The sequence below is a fragment of the Euphorbia lathyris genome, chromosome 8 (assembly GCF_963576675.1).
Source record: "Euphorbia lathyris chromosome 8, ddEupLath1.1, whole genome shotgun sequence".
Taxonomy (NCBI): Eukaryota; Viridiplantae; Streptophyta; class Magnoliopsida; order Malpighiales; family Euphorbiaceae; genus Euphorbia; species Euphorbia lathyris.
In genome coordinates, this window is record NC_088917.1 from 8,199,378 (window position 1) to 8,210,366 (window position 10,989).

Sequence of the window (10,989 nt, forward strand, 5' to 3'; positions counted from 1 at the left end):
GTCCAAGCTCAATTGAGATTCATTGGATATAAGGAGAAAGAAATTATGAGTCAAATAGGAATTTTTAATTTTCATAATCTTAGACTGAATAGGAATTGCAAAATATAAAGTTTGAATTTCCAAATTTTTTGTAGTTCCCAATAGGTAGAGGAAACCGTTTTTATATTTTGGGTAATTGCAGAAATGGAAACATTTCATATCCGTTTCCCAGAGTTTCCATTTACCAAATCTACCGGAAAAGCTGAAACCCATTGCCTCACTAGCTAGGTAAGTGATTATTTGGTGTTTGATGTTGCCGGTAGATATCAGTTGATTTTTTTTTTTTTTTTGTAAAAATAAAAAAAAAAGGATATTAGTTGATTTTCATTTTAACCTTTTATGGTACACAATTTTTAATTAGAACTCATGTTATTTGTATTAAAAATACCTTTTTGTTCGCTTTGTCGTGCATTTTATCTAACACTGACAGTGGACGATGATGATGCATAATCTTTAATTCGCTCGTAGTGCATAATGACAAAATTGCCTTGTCGATTCAAATGTTCTAAGTCATCTATCCTCGTTTTACTACTTGCTAATAACCATTAATTTGTGAAATTTTAAAATTGCCTTGCCAGTTCAAATTGAGTCCTCTTCCCTTGCGTTACTACTTGATAATCACCATTAATTTGTGAATTCCATTACACACTTTGATATTACATCTTGTTTGACATACGTCTAAGACTAAGAGAGGACAATGATGATATGTAATTTTTAATATGCTCGTCATGCATAATGAGAAAATTTGCCTTGCAAAGCCGCCACTCACATCTTACTGGTTGCCAAAATATAGAAAACAACTGAGTAAACTTATCTTATAAGGGGGAATATCTCTAAAGCTGCCAAAAGGAACAGAATAGTAAAACAATACACACTCTTTCAATTATCGCACATAGAATTAAGCAAACAATATTGTTCTGGTCGCATTAAGAACCCAAACAAAACGAAAAGATAAAAAAAGAAACATGAAAATGCTCTATTTTTCACAATCATCAATCTCTCAAAATCAATATCAGAACATAAAGAAAATGAATAAAGTAGGCATATATGCTATTATTTCATTATTCTTAGGCATATCTATAGCTGTTTTTCTTGTCCACAACATAAATAGTAGTCATATTTTCCAGCTTCAAACAGGATAATACTTCCTTTCCATCCATTAATTATTGCCTGCCCTGCCCAAACTGAATATCGCTAAGAAAGCAATTCAAGCAAAGAGTTCTGCTACCGAATTGGTGGTGTTTTCAACAGCCTCCCTGTCGTGTTTCCTTACTTCTGACTGGACCTCGTGCCTTTATGTTGCTTACCATCCGCTTAACTTCCATTGTTCATTCGGTTACCAAGCATGCTTTGTAACTGCCTCCACCAAAAGCTTCCTTGATTTCGAATTCTACACTGACTCTTGGTATTGGAGTTTATCTGCCATATCCATATTGCAGTTTACCGTTGATTATTTATGGTGTTGACATCTACGGATGTATAGCCAGCAAGACGTTCACTATATGTACAACATAGAATAAATAGCATATAAGTACAAGACATGTCTAAACAAATGCATCAACATAATATCCCCAAATCAACCGAAGTTATTTATTCTTACATCTTATTATAGATAATTAAGTTCATCTATTATCCGATTTGCAGCATTGAATTGATGGCTAACCCGTATGAGATGTTCTCATTTTTTAATCCAAACTCAATAATCCATATATGCACAACTGTATATTGGTCTTCTTGTCAGGCTCATTAAGAATTGAGGAATCAACGCAACAGATAATATTTCCCCAATAGAACAAATAAGCAATGATCATTTGGAATTTAAAATTGAACAACATATTCATTTTCTATAAACCATTTCTTGCTTCACTCGAATAATTTTTAAAAGATTTACACAGCTATAATCAAAATTCTCATTCATAAACAAATGAAAATAGTGAACAAACTAAGGATATAAATTATTTTCATCAAATTATTTTAGCAACTAAAATTGATTTTTCAGTAAATACGTATATAATCCTCTAATTCACAAATGCTCATCTATTAAATTTACTCTCTTTACTTGGAAAGAATGGAGCTAACAAGAGATTTTGTTAGGTCAAATTGAAATTTTGTCATCCACAATGAAAGGAAAACATGAAATCTTTAAAACTATCAAAACAGCAATCAAAGCTTGAAAATTCAAATTATTGAACACAAACCTGTGCAAGTAAATGTTGGAGAGACAACAGGTTTCAAAAAAGAATGCAAGCTTCAAAGTGCGGCTGAAACTCTTAGATTTGTCCGACTCCGCCGTGGCCGGTGACTAGCAAGAAAAAACGACATTGCTAGAGCTATGAAGATATTGCGGTTCGGAAAAGAAGCGTACCAAATCAAGGAGTAAAAATGTGGTTAATAAGAGCCATTTTTATCTTTTTGGTTCTTAATTGTTTCTAGTGAAGATGATTTTTGTATGGCTTCATTACTATCAGTTGTTGATAGATGGGATGCTGATCGAGTTGCAGTATCTAACCCTGATCGAGTTGCAGTATTGCTCTCTTTTTCTTCTTGTGTCACACTTCGCACTCTCATTGAATTGCACTTCTTTGTCCCTAGAATATCCAATGTTCGCTTCTGCAGGAAGCTTCTCTCCTGATGAAGTCCTGTCAGATTGCAAACAAAGGTTGCTCTTTTTCTTGCATTAACATCAACAACACACCATGTATTTTAGTAATCAAATCTGTGACTTCCTCATGTGTCACCCGAAAACACCTCGTCTTCTCTAAGCGGCGGAAGTACCGGAACCAATTCTTGCTTTTCACTTCCGGTGCGGCGAAGAGCAAGAGCACCGCCTTCTCGGTCTCAGTTTCACCTCTTTCAGTCGCCAATTACCAGTACTGGTACAAAAGGAAACCGATCCATATGATTATTAGGTGAGTTTTTACAGTTTTGATCCTTTAGCTTCTCTTTCAAAAAATGGATGGTCGAACTGAAATTGGAGCGGTTAAGGAGGATCTGGAAGGCTTGATGGTGTCGGAGCTAGTAACTTCACTGAAATCAGCTTTTGAAAATGCCTATTTTACTCAAGTGGAGGAGGTTTTAGTATCTAGAGAAGAGAAATTGAAGGTGGAAATCGAGGGGAAGAATAGAGAAAACGAATTGTTGCTGGAAAAATTGCAGAGGTTTAAAAAGGAGTCTAGGGAAATGATGGAATTGGTTACTCGATTGAAGGAAGAGCCAGATGTATTGTTGAATATAATGAAAGAGAATGAGTACGACAAGTAAAGAAAGAGATTATTGAGCTCAAAAGGAAGAACAGTGAGCTTGAATGTGCTAAACTGAATGCTGACGACTGCCCTTAGATACATCAACCGGTCATCTTCCGAGACACATTTACAAGGATGCCAGCCCCATATTTACAAGGATGCTAGCCCCATAATCCACCTAAAGGGAAGTCAAAATCCACTGCTCCTGCAACAATGTTCACAGAAACATAAGATTTGAAAGACATCATTGCATCTTGTACGAAAAATCAAGTAGTCTAGCATTTTGCACAACTAATTTAAAAATAGCAAGCATATACCTGTCAATGATTTTAAGGAATGTAAAACAGAAAGATAAGAAAAAAGGAAGCATAAAAGTGAAAGATATCACATGTATCGTAACCGGAAAACAGCCAAACAAGATTAGATTACTGAACTTTATAATCCCAAAATCTTCTCGCAGGCAAAGGAAAGGTTAATTGTTTATTTTCTCATTAAAACCCAAGTTTTAGAATGCTGGCATCAACTTGCTATGAACTTGCTCAATTGATGATTGTTTCACTTTTGTCTCTTAAAATCAATTCTTACCATTGACAATAATTACGATAAACCTTCATCTCAATTCAGAATCAAAATACAAAGTGTCATTCTAATACATGCCAATAAGTAAAATAAACTAAAAAGTGAAGCAAACAAACGAAGTAAAATGAATTTAAATTTATGAAATGAAAATTACCCAATCTTGTAGATAATTTTGTATAGATTCATGACTATCAGTTGATAGACGAGATGCAGATTTATTTGTAACCCTAATCGCAATCTTGTCCCGCAAACAGCACAACAAATTTCCATTGGATATATCAATGTCTTTACCAGAGAACACCGATTTACAGTGATGCGGCGAAAAAGGAGGGGTGGTCATTGCACGGCGCATAAGACCCACTTTGGATAGAAACCCTTATGCTTATATAACATAGGTCTACGAGTTCCTTTTCAAACAATTTTTTCATATAGACCAAATTGCCCTTAGGTAATGTAGACCAAATTGCCCTTAGCTGTTCAATAACAATGTAAACATACATAGAGCATAAACTTTTAGAGTGAATTTTGTATATATAGAATTCGAATGGGCATGTTTATTCACGAACAAACACGAATATGCACGGCTGTTCATGAATTAATTTAAATTTTATTCATTTTGTTCAACATTTTTTTCTTCCCTTTGTAGTATGTTTTCTTCTCTTTGTGCATTTCGTTTTTATTTATTATTCCTTTGTTTTTTTTTGTTGAATTGAATGATCCAGACTTTTATTAAAAACATCTAATTCAATTAAATCATTTCATTTGTATTTCTACTTTTTTTTTTGTTACGATTGGAAATTAAGTTTTACAATGTCTTTATACTATTATTAAAATCCAACTGTTTAAATGAAACTTCAAATACAGATTCAATGAACAATATTGCATTAATTAAATTTTATGTCCAAAAAATATTGAATACAGTAATAGAATTCAAATAGAGGTAATTAAAATGTATATAATATAATAATAGCAGGTCGGGTTGAATTTGGGCTTTTAATGTAAATTTGAAGTCCATTTACGGGCTTGAACGGATTCGGACTAGGGAAATTTACACAGAAATTCATATTTGAAACATTATTTACAACTATGTCAAGTAATGATTTTCAATTATGTCAAACTAGTAAAATCAGCATTTTTAATATAGTTTAAGGATTAGAATTTATATATTAGATGTCTAGGATATATTTTCTAGGGTTTGGAATTTATGAATTGGGTCTAAATTTTTTAAATTAGAGTGTAAAATCATACTTTATTTGTAATATATAAAAAATAATGACATATTAAGAATTAAGTTTGATAATATGATTTATTGTAATTTTATAGTTATTTATGATATTCATGTAATTGACCCGACAGACTATATCAGACCAATTTTTAAATATACATGTTCAAATCCAATCTATAAAACGCGAACTAGAGAGGCCAACAAACTCTTGAACATGTTGACTCACTACATCCAATATTTATTTATCTATAGCAACCTACGTCCTGTTAGATATTAATATGCAGTGGACCTTTAACTATTAACTCGAGCTTTTAGTTCAATCGGTTCCATGGCATGGTATTGGAGCCAGTTTGACAAGTGGTCCAGAGTTTGATTCTTGGCACACATCCAACATGTTTTGAATTATTAAGGACTTGGTAAACAAGGCATAAATGAATATCAAATACATTTATTTTGAAAAAAAATATTTTCATAAAAAAAATAATAAAAAAAAGTCAATAAGACCTTAAAAAGGCATAGAAAATAGAAAATTCAAAGCTAAGCCTTATATATAAAAGAAATTGTTGTCATTAAGGATATTAATTGTTTGTTTTTTACTACTGAATGTATTCTTTTAATTGATAATTGATACGAGAGAATCCGTAAGTTAATACTCTGATGTCTAAGATGATTTTTTTAGTGTCTAAAGTAAGATCGAAAGATGCTCAACACAAGGTTGTTGACAGACACCTATTGTGATGCCTCGGAAGATAAGCGAACATATTTTAAGTAATTTGTGTTACATTTATTTTGTGTTTCCAAGTGGTCTAGCCTTTTTTTATGTTTAGGTCCCTAAATGCTCCTTTAATTTAGACGTTATTGGTAATCCAGGATTAAAACACGTATGTATCAGTGTTATTTTGTAAGTTATACCAAAAATAAAGTTTTCATGATGTATATCCTGGTGTACACTTTTCATCGGATAAATTTTTCTTTTTAGGAAACTTTTTCTTAAAAGAACTGTTTAGGAAATTTTTCCTTTTAGGAAACTTTCTGTTAAAACTTTTTAGGAAACTTTTCCTTTTAGGAAACTTTCTCTTAAAACTTTTTAGAAAACTTTTTATATTTTCCTGATACATCGTTCACTTAGAATATCCAATAGTGAACCTCAGTTTCCCTTAGGGTAAACATCTCAAGGGAAACCAATTTCTTAGAGTGAACCTCGAGGGAAACCAACTTCCTACATAGTGTACCTCGTGGGAAACCAAATTCATATATAGTGTACCTCGTGGGAAACCAACTTCCTATATAGTGTAGCTCGTGGGAAACCAAATGTACCTCGTGGGAAACCAACTTCTTAAAGTGAACATCATGGGATACTTGAGGTAAACTAGGGGATCATGAGGCCATTTAATATTTCTAACGTGTATTTTGTGAGCCAATTAAAATAAAAAAAAATCAAAAAGTATACATATCAATCCTTCGTGGAAGTCAAAGTGGAAGTTACTCAATATAATGGAGAACGTGGATAAGTGGAAGCAAGCAGGAAGTTACCTCCAACATCTATTAAAGGAAGAAATCACGATGAGAAGATCCCAACTCACCAACCCAATGAACCAACTCAACAAACCCAAGCAAAAACTCTAGCAAATTATCTCTAGACTTCAGCATCTTTAGATTTCTCAGTTGTTCCTTTAGTTTCAATTTTCAGATCTAAAGTTCATTCACTTCCCAGTAAATTTTATTTTATTTGTTGTTCAATCGTTTCTGTAAGGTCGGTATCGTTTTGATAATCGAATCTTTGGAATTTTACGGTCTCTTTTATTCCATACAATCGTCGTTTTGATAATTAGAAGTTAGAAAGCGCACTCAATTTCATTCCATAGTTTGATAATACTATAATTATCTGACACGCCCGCAATTTCCCACGAAAGAGCCAAACAGTTATCAATAATTATATTCTATAAATTGTTTCGGGATTATTTAGATACTTTTTAGTAACTCTTTTTTAAATTAAAGTTTAAAACTTTTTAATTTTGAAGACTTGAGCCTTTTCCACTAAAATTAACTTTAATGGAAACTTCACTTTGCACTTTGCAAAGTAATTTCATTAAGAATACACACATTATTTGTATTAAAACTAACTTCTATCAACTCTATCATATATTTTATCTAACATTAAGAGAAGACGATGACGATACATAAATTTTAGTTCGCTAGTCGTGCATAATGGAAAAATTACCTTGGCGATTCACATGTTCTGAATCCTCTCTCTTTGTTACTACTTGCTAAGTTATTATTTGGTGTTTGATCTGCCGGTAGATATTAGTTGATTTTCATTTTAACCTTTCACGGTACATACATTATTTATTTGTAAATGATTTTTCTATTTTATACCAGCTATATTTCTAACCTTTTATAGTACACACGTTATTGGTATTAAAAATAACTTTTTTGTCAGCTCTAATGTGAAGAGAGGACGATGATGATGCATATCTTTAGTTCGCTCGTCGTGCATAATGGCAAAATTGCCTTGTCAATTCAAATATTCAGAATTCTTTCTCTCCACGTTACTATTTGCTAATCACTATTGATTTGTGAAATCCATTTTCATAGGTAAAAAAGTCAGTCTATTTGGTTGATCTTTTATTTACTGTTTACTGTTTATTGTATTAATAGATATTAGTTGATTTTTATTCTAATTTTTTATGGTACATTTAATTTCAAGTGGGCTGGAGGTGCCCCTGGAATCACCCTTGGATGATTACAGTCTTCCTATTTCTGAAAAATTGAGGTTAAGAGCGTCAAGATTGCGTGGATTATATATATACACACAGGCAGGCGTAAAATTCACTTCACAACATAACAATCCTATCTTCGCCACTCACTAGTTCTAGCACATCATGTTTGGCATGTGTCTTATTCTTTGTCCTCTGCATGTTTTGAGTCATCTCTCTCCGTTATTATTCGATAATCACTATTAATTTATAGAAAATTCATTTGTATACATATTTTTTCCTTGTGGTGTTTTACTATATTTCACAATTTCCATTTCTAATAAGAAGCAATACTAATAAGACATTTAACAAGTATAAAATCAAATCAATCAGGTCAGTGACTGACCTGTAATTTAATCTGTCCCCGTTAGATCTAGAATGTGTAAATTTAAGCCATACGGTTGTTTTAATATGTACCATATGATTTTAACAAGCCTAGATGTTGTAAAAAATGGACACTTTAATGTATCATTTTAGCTAAATCAACATCTTAATGTGCCAACGCATTATGTTAGTAAAACTAAGATCATTAATCAAATTCCTTCTTTTTACTAATAATGTAAAATACATATTCCTTAAAACACCACACATATAATTGAATATATATAACCTGGACAACAAGAAGAACTTACCCAATACAATGCAACAAGCAAACATCAAATGATAATTGTATCAAGCAGGTTATCTCTATAAATCGTATTATCTAATTAGAAATTGACAGCTCTAAATACGAGAAGTATATTAAGGAAGTTTAAAGAACATTTACAACATTAACAAGTTGAGAAGTTTCCATTGGTATGTTTGCTTGATTAATTAGCTATACAAATCTCCTGTCTAATCTGGCCAATTTACCAACATCAGCAGAGAAATCATACCCTAAATTACATCCATCTATTCGTATTACACAATTAGAGGCATTTCATATTCGCCAATGACAAAATCTTATTATCTAGTCAAAATAGTTGGAAAGTTAAGTATCTAACAAGCTTGCTTTGTTCACCGAAAACTCTCATTAAGCATTCACATCTGTTGCAATCATATCTACCATTAATATCCATAAATACAAAACCAACAATATGATCATCAGACCAATACAAAACGAAAAATAAAAAAAAAGAAACGGGATAATGCTCTATTTTTCACTATAATCAATCTCCCCAAATCAATATCAGAACATGAAGAAATTGAATAACACAGGCTAAGCTAGGCTAGGCTCTGTTTTATCTATAGCTGTTTTCTGACCACATAAATAGTAGTCATATTATGCAGCTTCATTCCTATGTTACTTATGCAATGTCGGCAATATAGCCAAGAAAGCAACTCAAGCAAAGAGTCCTGTTACCGAGTTGGTGGTGTTTTAGACAGCCTCCTTGTCAAGTTTCCTTACTTCTGAGTGGACCTCGTGCTTTATATTGCTTACTGTCCGCTTAACTTCCATTGCTTCATTCAGTTACCTACCATGCTTTGCACTTGCCATCTGCCAGATCCATTGCAGTTTTGTGCACAGTTGTATTCAGCAACACGAATTGCTCTCTTTTTCTTCTTGTGTCACACTTCTCCTAATAAGAGCCATTTTTATCTTTTTGGTTCTTAATTGTTTCTAGTGAAGATAATTTTGTATAGCTTCATGACTATCTGTTGTTGATAGATGGGATGTTGATGGAGTTGCAGTATCTAACCCTGATGGAGTTGCAGTATTGCTCTCTTTTTCTTCTTGTGTCACACTTCTCCTAATATAGGCAAAACAACTTTACAAGGAGAAATTGTAAGCTCGCTCTCATTGAATTGCACTTCTTTGTCCAAATATTTGCATTGAGGAGACAGATGTATGTATGGTATCGAGGATCAGAATCAAACATTTCTATGAAGAGAGTTCTTCCCATATTTCTTCACAAACTTTATTGGGATTTTGTGTATTCGATTTCCACTATCCATACGGCTATTGGGTCCAGTAAGTGTCGCAATAGAAGAGAGTTCTCTCCTTTATTTATTCACCAACACAATTGGGATTCACCGTAGGCCAAAAATCAAGTCAGCTCATATTATGATTGACCAAAACAAATTTCATAAAGAATTGAGAGTTCTACATGTTGGGCTTATGGAGACTAATATATATAGGCCCAACTGAAGCGATGGGCCCAACTGCAGCGATCCAACTCACTGCTGAGTTGGACGGGGGTACGGGGGCGGTAGCCCCTGTTGGGCCATCGGCCCAAAATTTTTTTTTGGGGCGATTAGGGTTTCAGAAGGTTAGGGTTTCAGGAGTATAAATGTAACCTCTTTCTCTGTAATCCACATCTCATTCATTATAGTAAATATCCTGGCTTGGTAGTGCCCCCAGACGTAGTCATTCATATTGAGTGGCGAACTGGGTAAACAATTCTTGTGTGTTTGCTTATTTTCGTTTATCGTAATTTCAATTATTCCTAACAACTGGTATCAGAGCGAGGGTAATTACGATGGGAGACGGAAAAATCCATGTGAAGAAATTCGATGGTTCGGATTTCGGTTTCTGGAAGATGCAGATCGAGTATTACCTATACGGTAAAGATCTGTACCAGCCTCTAGGTGAGCAGCCGGAGGATATGTATGATGAAGAGTGGAAGCTGTTGGACAGAAAAGCGATGAGCGTTATTCGCCTGTCGCTATCCAGAAACGTGGTGCATCACACGGTGAAAGCAAAGACCACGAAGGAGATGTTGGAGATCTTGAGTTCGTTGTACGAGAAGCCTTCCGCGGCAAAAAAAGTTCATCTGATGCGGCGACTGTTTAATCTCCAGATGATGGAGAATATAGCAGTGGCGACGCACCTGAATGATTTTAATATGACAATCACTCAATTAAGTTCTGTAGATATTGATTTCGACGAAGAGGTATTAGCCCTAATTCTGTTATCTTCTTTACCAGAGAGTTGGAGCGGCACGGTTACTGCCCTAAGTGCTTCAGCAGGGAAAGAAAAACTTAGATTTGATGATGTCAGAGACTTGATTATAAGCGAGGAGATTCGCAGGAAAGAGTTAGGTTCCACATCAGGATCAGCCTTGAATGCAGAGAATCGGGGCAGGTCAGATCGCAGGTCAAAGCAGAATCGTGGCAGGTCTAAGTCCAAAGGGAGAGGGAAACCTGTGAAGGACAAGAGCCACATTAA

At 33.9% G+C, this 10,989-nt stretch overlaps 1 long non-coding RNA gene across 1 annotated transcript; it reads right to left on the reverse strand.

Annotated features, from left to right (window-relative positions):
* Nucleotides 1–899: 899 nt before the first annotated feature.
* On the reverse strand, nucleotides 900–4,198 carry LOC136203802 (uncharacterized). The gene is made up of 3 exons (XR_010674987.1): nucleotides 4,015–4,198; nucleotides 2,238–3,486; nucleotides 900–1,537 (listed from the first exon to the last, which is right to left on the reverse strand). It is a non-coding gene; the product is annotated as an uncharacterized lncRNA (long non-coding RNA).
* Nucleotides 4,199–10,989: the final 6,791 nt, after the last annotated feature.